Source organism: Odocoileus virginianus, chromosome 14 (genome assembly GCF_023699985.2).
Source record: "Odocoileus virginianus isolate 20LAN1187 ecotype Illinois chromosome 14, Ovbor_1.2, whole genome shotgun sequence".
Taxonomy (NCBI): domain Eukaryota; kingdom Metazoa; phylum Chordata; class Mammalia; order Artiodactyla; family Cervidae; genus Odocoileus; species Odocoileus virginianus.
Genome location: NC_069687.1, coordinates 62,448,962 through 62,465,036, shown reverse-complemented (window position 1 = coordinate 62,465,036; position 16,075 = coordinate 62,448,962). Strand labels below are relative to the sequence as shown.

The 16,075-nt window shown below is 50.7% G+C and overlaps 1 long non-coding RNA gene across 1 annotated transcript in view; it reads left to right on the top strand.

Annotated features, from left to right (window-relative positions):
• The first annotated feature begins 1,067 nt into the window (after positions 1 to 1,067).
• Positions 1,068 to 16,075, top strand: part of LOC139038286 (uncharacterized) — a 59,251-nt gene continuing 44,243 nt past the window's right edge. The window contains exons 1-2 of the long non-coding RNA XR_011491276.1: positions 1,068 to 1,196; positions 7,885 to 8,059. This is a non-coding gene — a long non-coding RNA (uncharacterized lncRNA). The remainder of the gene's footprint in view (positions 1,197 to 7,884; positions 8,060 to 16,075) is intronic.

The following is a 16,075-nucleotide window of genomic DNA, read 5'->3' as shown; positions in this document are numbered from 1 at the left end:
AGGGCCTGTGCCCAGGGACCTTCTCTGGCTACGCTGTCTAAAAGACTGGCCGCTGTCCATCGCTCTCTGTCCCTGGCCCTGCTCTATTTTTTATGCAAACACGACTGTGCAATGCTTTACACGCAGGTGTTCATCTGTCTGCTGTCTGCTTCTCCCCCAGGCTATGAGCTCCAGGAGACGGGGATGCATCTCATTTCCTGTTGTGTGCACACGCCTAGGGCAATGCTCGCTTAGGAAGTATTTGTTGAGTGAATCAGTAAATGAGTGAGTTGCTCAACGTACTTTAAATAAATAAAAATAAAATACACTTTTCAAAAAAAAAGAGCCCTCAGCTTTGGAGACTGGTTCAATAAAGAGTTCTTTTCATTTAACAACATTCCTTACTAAATTTTTGTGAAGAAATGAACAGTGTAGGGTTCTTTCATTCCTGTGAGTGAAAACACTCAATGATTAAATAAGCTTACATACACACATACACAAAAAGTAGCCTCTGTAGATTCATTTTATTCCACCCTTCTTGCCCAGCAGCCAACGTTAGTAGTCTTCATGCTCAAACATGTGCAAAATGAGGCTTATAAAAACAAGTTGCTTCTTGCCAAACAGTGGGATCTTGTAATTGATATTGTTCTGTACCTTATTTTTCTCATTTAACTATATCCTAGATGTCAACCCCAATTGTTGGCTATATAGCTAATTTCTTTTTAAAATCACATTAGTATTCCATTGTTTGAGTGACCTGTAATTTACTCAACCAGTTGATGGACCAGTCTATGCCACTATAAACAGTACTAAAATAAATATGTGCTACTTATAAGTCTTTTAAACTGGTGTTTGTTATGTTGGATAGGTTCCCATGTAAAGGATTATGTGGTCAAAAGATATGAATATTTCGTATTTTAATAGATATGACAAGGTTACTTTCCAAGGGGTCATTTGTTCTGCTCCTTTGCTTTCCCAGGTGAATTCTTGGCTCCTGGCTTCCCTGGTCCTGGCCCCCCACCCCCCACCCCACCGAAGGTCAGTCAGAAGTTGGGTGCATCCTGAACACCTTCCCTGGAAAACTGGTTTCCAGGTGTGTAGTTGCTCCCGGTCAGCCAGTTTATTTGGGGAAAGCGATCCTAACACCATGCCTCACTTCTCTGCACGTGCCTCGACCACTTCCCCTTCAGCTGCTCAGCTAGGCCGGGTCCAGTCAGGTAAAGTGTCTTCAGGAGCCAACCGCAGAGAGAGGGCAGGATGGGGGGTGAGGAGGAGAGAGAGGAGGGAAGTGGCTGATGGAAAAAGGCATGTTCTCACTCTGCTCTGGGTCCCCTTTCTTTTTATCTTATTTATTTATTTCTGGTTGCGCTGGGTCTTCGGTGCTGTGCACAAGCTTTGTCTAGTTGTGGTGAGCAACTCTTGGTTGCGGTGCGTGGGCTCCTGTTTCGGCGGTGTCTCTTGCTGTGGAGCATGCACTCGAGGTCCACGCTTCGGGAGTTGAGCCCTCGGGCTCAACAGTTGTAGGGCAAGGGTCTAGGCGCTCTGCGGCATGTGGCATCTTCCTGGATCAGGGACTGAACCCATGTCCCATGCATTGGCAGGCGGATCCTTAGCCACTGCACTACCAGGGAAGTCCTGGGTCCCCTTTCTCTACTGTCTTACAGCTGACATCATCCTAACGATGATGACGATACTCATAGCAACAGCGATGATAATAACAGTCAGCATGTACCGCGGTGATTCTCAACAGGGGGAGATTTTGTGCCCCCAGGGGACATTTGGCCGTGTGTGGAGACATGTTTCTGTTGTCACAATTTGGAACAGGGGGTGCTATTGGCATCTAGTAAGGCCAGGGATGCCGCTGTGCATCCTACACTGTGCTGAACAGCCCCCAACCACACACACACAGCAAAGAATTATCTGCCCCAGATAGCAATAGTACCGAGGCTGAGAACACCTGGTTTCCAGTGCGCTTACTGTGTGACGAGAGCTGTCCTGGGCGCTCAGTAAGTGTTAGTCGCTCAGTCGTGTCTGACTCTTTGTGACCCCATGGACTGTAGCCTGCCAGGTTCCTCTGTCCATGGGATTCTCCAGGTGAGAATACTGGAGTGGGTTGTCATTCCCTTCTCCAGAGAATCTTCCAGACCCAGGGATCGAACTCAGGTCTCCTGCATTGCAGGCAGATTCTTTACCAGCTGAGCCACCAGCCTGTATGCACCATCTAATTTAGTTCTCACAGTGTTCTTTGAGCTAGGATTATCATTGAGCTCATTTAACAGATGAGGAAACCGAGGCTCAGGGAGCTAAAGTGACCTACTCAAGGCCTGCCGCTTTGGGGTGGCAGAAGAAGTGTTTGCCCTCTGGTTTGCTTGGCTGCACCCCTCTAGGTGGTCTCTGGTTCACCCTCTTTCCCCCTGTCCTGTGACTGAATGCCAGTGGGTGAGATGGCTTCATGCTATCGCAGCAGATGGAGTGTCTAATGCAAACCATGTGCTAAAGGCTTGGGTGGGGTGACGGCCTGGTGTGATCTCGGTCCCTCCCAGGTACTTCTGGGACAGCGGGGAGGTCGCCCTCTGAGTCCCTCAGCCCTGAGCTCCCTGTGGGGCTGGGGGGGGGGGGTACCTTCCTCCCTTCCCTAAACACCTGGCTCAGGCCCCGCTCCAGGGCATGCTCTGTGACCTGGGAAGCTGGCGGCCGAAGGGACACGTGGGCAGCAAATCCTGTTATGTCTGATGTGACATTCCCAAACCGAAGGTGGGCTGTCCTGTCCCACAGCTCGGAGTGTGTGCTTGCATCCTCTGTTTGAACGCATGCCTGTGTATGTGTTTCCCTGTATGTGTATTGATTTGTGTGTGTCATAGTGGGTCTGTGAACGTGCAGATAAGTGTGAGATTGTGCTGTGTGTCCTTGTATATAGGTGTCTCTCTTTCTGTACATGGCGTCCTTCTTCCTCTATCTGCCTGTGTTTGAATATCTGGGCGGATACGTCTGTGGATTTGCTTACCTCTGACTGTGTTAGCGCAGTATCCATGTCTACGTGTATATGTAGGTGACTGTGGTCGTGATTGTGTCCATGTGTGTGTAAAATGAGTCTGTGTACATGTGCACACATGAAGGTATGTTGATGTGTTTCTATGCACACAGATATTTGGGGGGTGTGTCTGTACCTACATCTCTGTGCTTGAGTAAACAGTGTGTCTGCCTGTAGACGTGTCCCAGTGACTGTAGGTTGTGTGTTTGTGTGTGCATGCAGACTGTGCTCAGTGATCGCTGTGTGTGTGTGAGAGGGAAGAGACTGACTCCAGGATATTACCAACACAGAGGAAGCTGCAAGCACTGCTCTTCATTTGCTCCTTGCCGCCTCCGGGGGTCTCAGCATCTCACCTCTCCTTAGGTTAGAAGAGGTAACCACAGGAGGACCACCCTGGGACCCTGGCTCTCCCTCCCCGCTTCCCCTGCTGGCCCCCACAGAGTCAGACGTCAGGGGTGACGGCCTCCGCCCGCCCCTGCCAGCCAGTCACTGGGTTGAACATTTCCCGAGGCCTCATAGCTTCGGGGTCAGTGCACACAGGCAGCCTCTGGTTTGCATGCTTTCCCTTCTGTGGACTGAGGAGAGCAGGTGCTGGGGAAGTAGATAAGCCAGGGTTATGGTTTCCCTCCATGGAATAGGCTGGCTTAATCAAGGTTTGCTTCACCTCAAGAAATTTAACCTTGGCAATGCATTCACTCACTTGTGTATGTTAAACTCTAGTGTGTTTGCCAAATCTGTACACTTCCTATAACTATTGTTTTGCATTTTAAAAAACTGATCTGCTTTTAAAAATGTAAATACTTATTTAAGCTTTATTCAAAGCAATTATCTTCTATAATCAAAGATTAGACATGCTACTTATATATTTATACATTTAAAAAATTTGTTTTAATATATATTAAAAGGCACACATCCCTATACTCCTTCGAACTATCCTGTTTGTCCCATGTGGGGGTGAGAACGCTCTGGAAGTTCCCTCTTGTCAGCTTTAAAAGGAACAGTCTGTGTTAGAAGATCTGATTTCCATACACCTTGCTCGGAAAGACACCTTTTGCATAAAAACAGGCAGAGCTGGTGTACCTGCCTTCAGTTACTGGGAGAGAGATTTCCACACTCCCCAGTGGAAAATTCTTGGTTAGGGCAGGATGCCTGGGGAGCCTAGGAAGGCAGTGCTGGAAGGTGGCTCCCCGGAGCGTCTGAGAGGCTCTCTGCCGTTGTCTCTCCTTGGTCAGGACCCTCCCCCGGGGAAGCGTCAGCCCCTGCTGTCACTGCCTGGGTGACCCGGGCGGACCACAGAACTCCTGCCTATGCAGGTGAAGCGCATAGAAGGGGAGGGGGGACAGAGGGGACAGACGCGCAGACAGACGGGCTGGGCCACCAGCTCTCCCGGCCTAATGAATTTCCTCCCCTGGCCCTCAGGCAGGTCAGAGACTGAGACCAGTGACAGCATCTGGGATGATTCCAGGAAGAGGCTAATAAATCAGGCCCAGGATGAATCTAGCTACCCTGGAGACAGAGGGAGGCAAGCCAGGTACAAGGACAGCTGTGGGGGGGTGGGGGTGGTCCCTGGGACCCTGCTGCAGCCAGCCTTTGGGGGACGCTGGAAGGAGTGCCCTTCTGACAGGAGTCGGTGGGCTCCGAGGCACTGACTGTGGGTGGGTGGGAGATGAGTTCTCCTGGTGGGCTGGCTTTCTGACCTCTGGGGCTCAGAGGTCACTCTACCCCCACCTCCCCCCACCGTGACTTCCTTTCAAATGCACTGGTACCAGGAGGGCGTCATTCCTCTTCAGGGAAGCCTCCTGGACCTCGAGGGGCTCCGTCCATGTGCCCCGAAAGGTCCCCGAACGTCCACCTTCAGCACCCCCCCCAACACACACAGAGGCAGGCTTCATCTGCCTCCCTTGTGGAATGCAAGCTTGTAGGGGCAGCGGTGGCAGTTCCTGGCATGTGGCAGGTATTAATATTCATTCGGTGTTCGCTGAGGGAAAGAAAGGAGGGAGAAGTCAGAGGTAGCAGGGGTTGTACCTCTCCAGGGGAGCAGACTCCACCTGTCCCCAGACGGAGGCCACTCTGGCCACTCGGGGCCCTGAGGGCACCCAGCTGCCTGTGCTGGCCCCACCACTAGCCGGGGGCCGGCCTTAGCCTCCTGTTCATAACCTTCCTGAACCTGCCGGGAGGTTCCCCTCTCGGTTGTGTGAATCCAATCTGGTAGGCTACTTGTAAGTACTTAGAGAGGCGTGGAGTTTCTTCCACTTACCAAGTGTCAACTATGAAATCACACACTCTCCATCTGTTGGGGGAGTGGATGAGAGAATACCTCCTTTAACTTCATTTTGCAGATGGGCAACCTCAATCCCAGTTAGGGCAGTGAACGCGTCCTGGCTCAGACACAGGTTAAGTGAGCACACGATTGGCATTGATAGTCCAGTTCTGGAACCAAACTGCCAGGGGCCAGAATCGAGCTTGTGACTTGGTGGCTGTATGCCTGCAGGCACTTACCCTCTTTAAGCCCTGCTGTCTCATCTGTAAGGCGAGGGTGCAAAGGGTACCTTCCTCATGGTGTTGGTTGGGGGATGGAACAAGATGCTAGGCATCTTGTGTCCTACGCTAGGGTTCAAGGTCTTCCTGGGGAAAGTTTGCATTGTCACAAAGAAAAGGATTGCGGGTGCGTGGTATGAATAAGAGCGTGTGAGTGTTCAATATTATGGGCATTTGCGAAAGCTCCCGTGACTCTGACCCTGCGCGCATGCGGGAGAGTATTGGTGTGTGCGCATGCGTGGAAGTGACAGCGTGGCGTTCAAGGGCACAAGTACCCTGTGAAGTGCGATTTTGTGTCTATAAATGGGAGCGTGCTCTGAGAGGGTGAGTGGGCGTGTGGCGGCGTGCGTGCATGTGCACGTGTGTGTAGTGTGGCTGTGCGCCCCAGGCACGCGCACACCCGGCCTTCTGGAGGGAAGGGAGCAGAAGTGGGTGGGACATCTCCGGGGGTGAATTTCAGATGACAGCAGAAGGGCTCAGCCAGGAATTCTGGGGTTTGCCATTCCAGGCCCAGCTGGGCGAGGCTCAGGCCAGAGAAGGGATGAGGAGTAAAAGCTTTGAAGGGGATTGTGGGGTCAGAGTGAGGCTGGCGCCTGTGTGGGCAGTGTTTCCATGGAGAAATCCCCAGAGGAAGCGGGCTATGGCACTGAAGGGAGCATGCACAAAAGACTGCCCCTCCCACACATACCCCACATATCACGTGTCCTCAGGGACACAAGGCAAGCTGTCTCAGCTCTCAAATGAACCGCTTTCTGTGAATTTGCTACCTCTTGGTTCTTGAGTTGAACATTTTGCACATTCTATTACTGGAGAAAGTGTCACCTATTCCTTCAGTTCCCATTCAGAAAGTCCTAGGAAAGGCCTCTGGTCTGAGCTGGGGCAATCAAAACTGCTTGAGGTGGGAGGGTGCCACGATTGACTGTTTGGACCGATCAACAAGAGGTTGGGGAACAGGGTCCTATAAGACATGGCCTCTCCAGAAGTTCGGTGGCCGAAGTGGGGACAGAGTTATTCCCAGGAAAGGGGGTGGCACCATGCAGGTAGGACCATAGTTATTGAATACACTCAATCCTCTGCCCAAATGCCTGAATTTCCTTCAGAGGTTTATTTGACTAAACCCCAAAGGTATTTCAGTCTCCGAAGGCTTCTATTGGAACCCCCGTTAAACTCATACTGAAGTTGAAATTAGCTTCCAAGGATTTGAAATCCTGTGGGAATAGGGTAAGAACAGATGCCTATGGGATGGCTTTGCAATTTGGCTCCAGAATCTGCCAATACATGCCTATAACAGAAAGAGAAACAGCTTGGGGAAAACATAGGCTTTGGAGTCAAGCGAAGCTGGGATCAAATCTCCACTCAGCATTCCCAGGAGCTGGTTGTGTGGCTTTGGGAAAATTACTTCACCTCTCTGAACCCCCATAAAACCAGGAAATGAAAACTGAGGCTGTCATGAGTTCAGTTACATCATTCACAGCTTATCGATCTTCACTGAACAGGTGCGGCTGGATGCTTTCTTTAATTCGGCCTGGCTGGTCCTTGTCCTCTGATGACCAGATCAGAAATCTTGTGAGCTATGTAACCAGAGAATGGCATGTGTGTAACCATTCTCCTGGCAAAGCAAGCACTGTACTTTGCTGATTTCCCCACTAGATTAGAGAGAGAAGGGAAAAGTGGAACAAGGATGGCTTTTGAATCAGGTAGAACCAGACTTGAATCCCACAAATGCCACCAACCAGTTGTGTGACCCTGGGAAAGTCACTTTTCCTCTCTCATCTGATCTTTAAACAATAGATAATTATCAAAAGCTGCATGTGAGGATTCGATGCAGTAACATACATAATTGCCCAGTAAACAATGTCACTGCCCTGTCACTGATTTTAAAAGATCATCTTGCATACCTACTGTTCATTCAATTATCTGACAAGTATTTATGGAGTGGCTCCCAAGTGCCAGAAATTCTACTAGGTACTCACAAGCAGACTGTCTCTCCTCTTCATAGCCTAGCAAATGCAATGTGTCAAGCACAGATACATTCTTTGAGAACAAAGGGAATGGGGATGGTGAGTGACGGGGTGGGTATGTGGAGCAGAGGATGCAATGTGAGTTCAAATACTGCAAGCCAGTTGTGTGGATTCCCAGGGGCACAGAGATGGAGAGACCCAGTTCCTCTCTTCTAGGAGGTGTCATTTCAGTGGGGAGAAAGAGAGAAAGCAGACGGTGTGGTTGAAGCTGGAATGGAAGCATGCAGAGGAAGATGGAGGCTCAGAGGTGCTCACTGCAGGCCTGTGTGCTCAGTAAAGCTGGTCTCTCACCCCTGTACCCCTTCTCTCCTGCAGGAACTGACCCTTCTCATAGTCCACGTGGGATTCAGAGGTCCACTTAGCAGCATCCGGGTCCTCTGAACGCTCCAGGACCCTTCTTTGGATGCCCATGGAACGAAGGTTGCAGCCTCCCCGCCCACTCCCCGTCTGCCTTCCGTCCCTCCCTCTCCAGGTGCCCTGAGCAGAGCAGGTGGGTGTCAGTGTTCAATGGGTTTAGAGTCAGATCCGGTTCTAATCTTGGCTCAGTGCCTACTGGCTCTGTGACCTTGGATGAGCCCTTCACATGGCTGAGCTTCACCTTCCTCATCTGGGAAATGGGGATGATAATGGCGCAGTGATGCAACATTTCGAAAGCTCCCCTCCCAGGGTCCAACCTACGAGACACTGCTGCCCTGCCTTCCTCCTCTATCCCCTCTCCTCTTCCCCTTCGTCCAGAATTCTGCTCTGTCTGGGGAACAGGTCTGTGCTCCCCTTCAACATTCCTTGATGCTCCAAGGGCAGGAGGGGGTGTGGTTTCCAGTCAGGAACAATGTGGTCTTGTCTTGGCCATTCAGCTGTGTGACTTCGGGCGCTCTCTTGCCTTCTCATCCCTTATCTTCCTCATCTGCCAGTCATTAGGAATAATGACCACCCCCCAGGCCTTGCCTCCCAGGCAGGTGGTGAGGGTCTGTGAATCTAATGCAGAGAAAGGACCTGGAACATCTCACTTCTGATAAGCGGCAGCTGCTGTCTTTCATTCCTAGGCCTCAGCACTTCATCTGAAAACGAGTGACATTTACTCAGCACTCACTATGTGAGTAGAAACTCACTCAGTTTGCCTCTCTTAGCCAACACTGTGTGGTTTCATTATCTGCCTTCTGTTTGAAGTCTCTGAACCAAGAGAGGTTAAGTAACTTGCCTAAAGCCCCCGACGTTGTAAGTGCTGGCCAACATTCACAGCCTAGCATCTGGCTCTGGGTAGACCTGGTCATCTAGCCACTGTGGTCCTCTCTTGGCGCTCAGCTGTTGAATCACACTGATTGGTGTTCTGGGTGTAGACTGCTCAACCCAGAGTCTCGGTCTCTGAGAAGGTGCATTGAGGGCCCCGAGGAGGGGCTGAGTGCTGCCTTCTCCTGGTGGACCGTTTGAATTCTCTGCAGGGCTTCTGTTAATCCCACAGGCTAGATGGTGAGTGAGGCCCCCCCTGCCCTCATAGACCTCAGAGTCTGGTGGCAGAACATCATAGGTTGGCTGAGCAGAGATGAACAGACCCTGAATCCAGCAGCCTGGATCTGAAGCTCAGCTCCAGCACTTAAGAGCTGTGTGCCTCTGGGCAGCTCTCTGAGCCTCAGTTTCCTCAACTGCACAATAGGGATAATAATCCTAGTGCTGTCCCTGAAGTTGGACATGACTTAGCAACTGAACACCACCACCATCTGAAGGTTGTTTGAGGAGTGAGTGTCTACCGGTAAAGCATGTAGAGAAGCGCTTGGCTCATGGGAATGCCCAACAATAGTTGCTCTTGGAGGAGGAAAAGGCCAGCATGCAGGGCCAGCTGGGGCTGTGTGCGCTAGGACCAGGCAGCTGCCAACAGGCCGTCCAAGAGGTTTATTAAACACCTATTCTGTGCTCTGGGCCTCGCAGTTATAATCCCGCTTGATCTTCACGGCAGCTCAGGGGGTGGTAACCACTGCTCACCATGGGCAGACAAGGAGGCTTGGCTTAGAGAGGTCACAGCCAGGACACACAGTGGTGCGAGTGAGCTGCCCTGGTGTCTCCTGAGCAGGGGCCATGCTCCTGGCAGGGCTTGCCAGGCTTGTGGTTGGCCAAGCCTCTTCCTCCCTCTGGCTGGCTTCCTGTCGCTGCCTCCCAGGGCTGGTGCTCCTGGAGATCCTTGCAGGCCACTGTCTTCTCCTTGGGAAGCATCCTATTGGTCCCCAGGGCTAGCCAACTTGGCTTCCATCTCCTGCCCTTCCCAGCTTCCATGGCCAATTCCAACTGGTCCCATCTAACATTGCTCTGGGAGTCAGCCCTACTTCTCCCCGCTCCCCCCAGCCCACCCCAGCCCACCCCATCCATGGCTCATCCCATACTCAGCTTGGGTCTTATTTAGAGCCATCTCACCCTCACAAAATTTCAGTCTCCAATTTCTGATAAGAAGAAAGAGCCTCATCTGATGAAAACTTATTGTATTAGTTAGGGTTCCACAGAGAAACAGGTTAGATAGATAGACATGTATCTATATATGTAGATTGGAAAAGGCCCTGCTGCTGCTGCTGCTAAGTCGCCTCAGTTGTGTCTGACTCTGTGCAACCCCATAGACGGCAGCCCACCAGGCTCCTCCATCCACGGGATTCTCCAGTCAAGAGTACTGGCATGGGTTGCCATTTCCTTCTCCAGGAAAAGACCCCAATGCTGGGAAAAATTGAAGGCAGAAGGAGAAGGGGACGATAGAGGATGAGATGGTTGGATGGCATCACCGACTCGATGGACATGAGTTTGAGCAAGCTGCAGGAGTTGCTGGTGGACAGGGAGGCCTGGCATGCTGCAGTCTGTGGGGTTGCAAAGAGTTGGACATGCTGAGCAACTGAACTGAACTGATATAGGTAGATAGGTATAGAGATCATAAAGAATTGGCTCATGAAATTATGGAGGCTGACAGGTCCGAAATCTGCCGTGTGGACTGGCAGGTTGCAGACCCAGGAGAGCCAGTGGTTCAGATGAGGTCTGATGACAGTTTTCTGGAGAATTCCCACTTGTTTGGAGGCCTGTCTTGTTATGTTCAGGCCTTTGATTGGATGAGGCCCACCCACAATATGGAGGGCAATCTCTTTTAACCAAAGTTCATTGATTTAAATATTAATCTCATTTAAAAACACCCTCCACCTAGAGATTATCATGCTAAGTGAAGTGAGTCAGACTGAGAAAGACAAATATTAATATCATATGATAAAAAAATAAAAATAAAAAATAAAAACACCCTCCAAGTTAACACATAAAGTTAACCATTGCCTATATTATCTGCCCCATGCTCTGCTTCCTGCTAAGGAGAATTCCAAAGGGAAAAATGGGATTTCTGACATTCTAAAGCTCAAAGCTTAATAAAAAGATCATCCCAATTCTGTTATCTGTCTCAACCTGGGCTTGAAGCTCTTTGCCTGCTCCATCCCATCTACCATGCTTGTGGTTTCTGAGGAGGAAAGTAAGCCTTCATGCTGGTCCCCACATAATTCTGTATCTCTCTGGCTCCTGGACATTCTGCTGTGCTGAAAGGGTATAGTTTTGTGTATGTTTTGTCTTCCTGGCACGTCACCCTCTTCTGTGGGTGAACTGCTCCCCTTGCTCCTACCTCCTGATCTGGGGGTCCTGCCCCAACCCTGCACAGCCGTGACCATGTGACCTGGGGCGGGCCAATCAGAGACCTGCCCTGGGAATTTGGGAATGAAGGTTAATGGAAAGAGGCAGAGAGTCCTCCTCTGTGGTCACCATGAGATGTGCAAGCTTGGAGCCCATTGACACCCCTGGTTTCAGCCTCATAGAGTATAACAAAGTTGATGGGGCTAGAGAAACAGCAGTGAAAGAGGAAGAGAGAATGTTCTGGTGACGTTCCACCAGTTGATTCCATTTGTCCCCGAGACCCAGCCTCACCCCTGCCTTTCCCCTCTTTTCGTCACACAAGCCAATGCCATACTTCCTGGTCCCCCCGGCTCCATCTTATTCTAGCACAGTGGTTCTCAAACGCGGATGAGTTTGCCCCTTGCCCTAGGAACATCTCGGAGTATCTAGAGATATTTTTGGTTACCACAATTTAAGGATTGTTAATGGCCTCTAGGGCGGAGAGATCAGGAGGTTGTAAATATCTTATAATGTACAGGTTATTCACTACAGCAAAAAACAATCCTGACCAAAATGTCAACACGAGGAACCCTGCTGTAGGTCCTTGTCCAGATGATCCCCGCTACTCAAGCACGTCTCATGGTGGCATTACTGGACCAAATTCCCAGCTTGGAAGTATATAATCTGGGTGACCTGAGACAAAGCCTATCACATAGCCAAGGCTCCATGTCCAATATCAGAGTTGCAATGTCCAATATGGTAGCCACATGTGCTTGCTGTGGGCTTGAAATGTACTAGTCCAAAGGGAGACACACTGTAAGGGTAATAGACACGCCAAATTTCTAAGACCTGATAAAAAAAAGAAATATAAAGCATCTCATTAGTGATTTGTCTATTGACTATGTATTAAAATGATATTTTGGATGTATTTATTGGATTCAATAGAACATAGGATCAAAATGAATTTCACTTGTTTCTTCTTATTCTGATTAATGTGGCTCCTAGAAACATTAAAGTTAATAATGTGGCTGACTATAATTAAGAAGAGACCAGGACCTTCTTGACGTGGATGAGATGATAGGTACGGAGCCATTTTTCTGATGCCAGGTACCTCGTGCTGACAAACCTGGAAAACTGCACCTCAAAAATCTATTGAAGACCTCTCTTCTGCAAAGTCCTCTCCAGTCTGGGTTCCAGGTGCTTCCGTCTCACTGATGGGAGCATCCTGTCTCCTTCTCACTCCAGCATCTAAGCTGCAGCCTGTGAGACAACTGTTAGTGGCTGTGATCTCAATGCAAAGAGTAATCTGGTTTTGGGGATCTTAGCACAGGTTAAGACTTAGGAACGTTTCTTTCTCTCAGCCTGAATTTGGTTTGCTCTTGGGTCTTTTCACTGCATTCTGGGTTAGCTAAAAATGTAGGAAATGTGACTCCCCTCTTTCTCAGCTCCCAGCAGTTCCCTGGTGTGATTTTTCTGTTCATGGCTCTCACGTCCCAAACATGTTTTCCGTGGCTCTGCCATTGTTATAGAAAATTCAGGGGCAAATTGGAAGTTGATGCTGCCTGGTTGCCATGGCAATGCCAGCTGCTTCTGCCTTTGCACAAGGCAGAAGCAGCCACGGGGCTGACAAGATGTGATTTGAGCCTCCGAGAACAAAACACCCGAGGCCCTTCCAATCTCTTTTAATACCAACCTTCTTCCAGACCCTCAGCACCACCACCTGTTTCTCTAGGGGTGGGGAGGGGGGTTGGTGCCCTCCTACAGCTGGTCTGCCGGTGCAGTGGATGAAACACGCCCCTCTGGGTGGAAGGGGAGGCCTGCATTGCCCTTGCCAGCCACCCTGAGGTGTGAAGACCTACTGTGTGGCGTCTCTACATGTAGACGTTAGTGACTTCAGCTCCTACGCCAGCCTTCAGGACGCTGAGAGAGCCCTGCCCTGCTGGCCTGTTTCCTTAGCTACTGTCACGGGAAATTTCCCTTTTTGGAAAGAGAGCTGTTTTTCAGGGAACGTGACATCATCTTTTCTGATTCCTGGATGATGAAAGAAAATCATTTGTGTCTGAATAGATGGTGTTCCTAAAAAAAGAGGAAAAGGCAAGTAGCCCAGGCATCTTTAGGGCTTTTGCATCCCTCGGTGAGTCTTGAGTAAGTGCTCAGTGAAGAGATGTTAAATGGCTGGTGGATTGCTTTAGATGGTGTTTGATCTTTTCCACAACCCTGTGGATTAGAGACTTTCATTATCCCCATTTTATAGATGAGGAAACTGAGGCTTAGCAAGGCCAAGCAAGGTGCCCAAGATAACACTGTTGACAGGCAGGAGAGTCAATCCAGGTGTCTTTTCCCAGAGCCTGAGATCTTACACAGCTTTGGAGCACATAGGAACAAATGTGAGGGTTAACAATTGTCATCCTAGTTTACATCTGAAGCCCCTGAGGCTCCCAGAGGTAAGATCAAATGCCCAAGGTCATTCAGCTAAGAAGTTGCAAAGCCAGGATTTGAAATTCAGTCTATTGTGTTCCGCCTTCGCTCACCCTGCCAGGTCACTGGAATAAGCAGAAGGGCATCTGGGACACAGGATGGGGCTTTCCCGCTGTGAGTGGGCACTTCACAAGTGGGACGCTTTCTCAGGAGCCCCCAAACATGTCTGGAATGTATTGCGAAGAGTGCTGCTGGGTTGGGAGAGCCAGACTCGCGCCGGAGCTTGGGGCTCATGCGGTGATCTGAGCCCAGGGAGCAGCTGCGCCCTCAGCCCTCTCGGCAGGCCGTGCGGTGAATCAGGAGCAGGTGAAGCGGTCGAGGGGGCTGAGAATGCTTAGCGTGCTGTGGGGACTGCTTCTGAGCCCTAAGGGCACGGCATTTGCTTAGGGAGTTTCATCATAGCCACTCAGCCCCCACAGCCGCAGCCAAGGCACTGACGACTGAAATCTCTTCTAAACATGCCCCAAGGTCCCAGGGAAGAGCATGGCTGTCTTCCTAAAGAACCACCAACCCTGAACATTGATTGGAAGGACTGATGCTGAGGCTGAAGCTCCAATACTTTGGCCAGCTGATGCAAAGAGCTGACTCATTGGAAAAGACCCTGATGCTGTGCGGTTTTGATTGAGGTCAGGAGGAGACGGGGGTGACAGAGGACGAGGTGGTTGGATGGCATCACTGACTCCACGGACATGCCTTTGAGCAAGCTCTGGGAGGTGGTGAAGGACAGGGGAGCCTGGTGTGTTGCAGTCCATGGGGTCACAGAGTTGGACACAACCGAGTGACTGAATAACAAGACCCTCCAAGGAGGAAGATGCATTCAGGATGACTTTTCTGAGGACTGTCAACTGGGAGGTGATCTCAGAGACAGCCTGGTTCAGGGGTTTTGCTGAAAGAGATTTGCTTTCCTAGGGTTTTACACCCCAAAGAAAAAGCAAGAGAAGACCCCAAAGAAAGAAAAGCAAACTATAGGAGCCCCAGTTTGTAACCAAACCAGCAGCCTTCCGACATCACCCTGTGCTCTTAACATCCAGAAGGCCGCATCGGGCTCCCCAGCCGGCACCACCTCGGCCAGCCTCAGCTCCACGTTCTCTGCTGTTCACCCCTGTTCTTCATGGTTTCTCAGCTCCAGAACGGATCCACCTCTTCCTTCATTTCCTCCTTGAAAAGCTTTTGGGTTCACCCTAAGTTTGAATCCTCATTCCACCATTCTCAGGCATCTGAGCAATTTGCTTGACTTCTGGAGAGCTTCATTTTCTTGTCTGTCACATGGAGTAAATTACACTTGTCTCTCTAGGTGGAGAAAGTGGAGGTCAAAGCCCCAGCTTAGCACCTGGCCCATGGCCAGTGTTCAGCACAATTCTTTCCCGCCTTTCCTTCATCCTCTCCAGGGCCTGTGTGCGTGGGGTCTGGAGCTGACTAGATGCTGAGCTGGTGGCCCACTGGAGCACTCCTGCAGGCCTGCACACTGCCACCCCTCTCTACCCCCGGCCACTCCTCATCATCCCACCCGCCTCTCATGACAGACCGGTCTGTAATTAGTCTGCTGCCTGGCTGCGGAGGATGCGCCCATCAGCACCGCTAGTGGCCCCGCCTGGCTTGTTGATGAGGCCTGCCCCAGCCCTGGAGCCAGGAGAGGGGATACACGATCTGAGGAACGCGGAGGAGCAGCTAAGGATGCACTCTCCTCAGCCCTGTCCTCTGAGGAAGGCCCTACTCTTGGACCCATGATAGCAGGGACTGTGACATGGGCCTGGCCCCAGCCAGGGATAAGAAGGGCCTGACTACAGTCACAGCTGTCTGGAATATTGCCAAGAGAGGGTTCTGGAAAAAACTCCAAAGCCTTCCTTATATAATAGATATAGGCTCTGTGGGTCTGGGGCCTGACCATGCCCTGGGGCCTCCTGGGAGTCACTTGCCTCTGGGTCCAGACAGTTACCCCTTACACCACTCTGTTCTCTCCACCTCTGCGGGCTTTGCCTTCGTCACCTTCTGGCAGGCCCTTTCTCGTTCCTCTGACTGCATTGTAAAAGTCGTCTCCTCAGGACCCTTCCCTCGCCACACTCACCGCCCCCTTCAGTCGCTCTGATTCCTCATCCAATTTTATTGTCTTCACAGCATTATCCTCATCAGAACCAATTCTTCTTCTTCTGTGTTGATTGTCTGCCTCTCCTAGTAGACCGTCAAGTCTATAAGATGATGACTGGGTTTTGCCTGTTCTAGATTGTACCAGGACTGGGACTTCCCTGGCAGTCCAGTGGTTAAGACTCTGCGCTTCCACTGCTGGGGGCACAGGTTCGATTCCTGGTTGGGGAACTAAGATCCTGCATGCTGTGCTGTGCAGAGAGGGTGAGGGGAGATTGTACCAGGTCTTAGCAGGGGGCCTGTACAGTACAGAGCATAGGAGCTGGGTGAG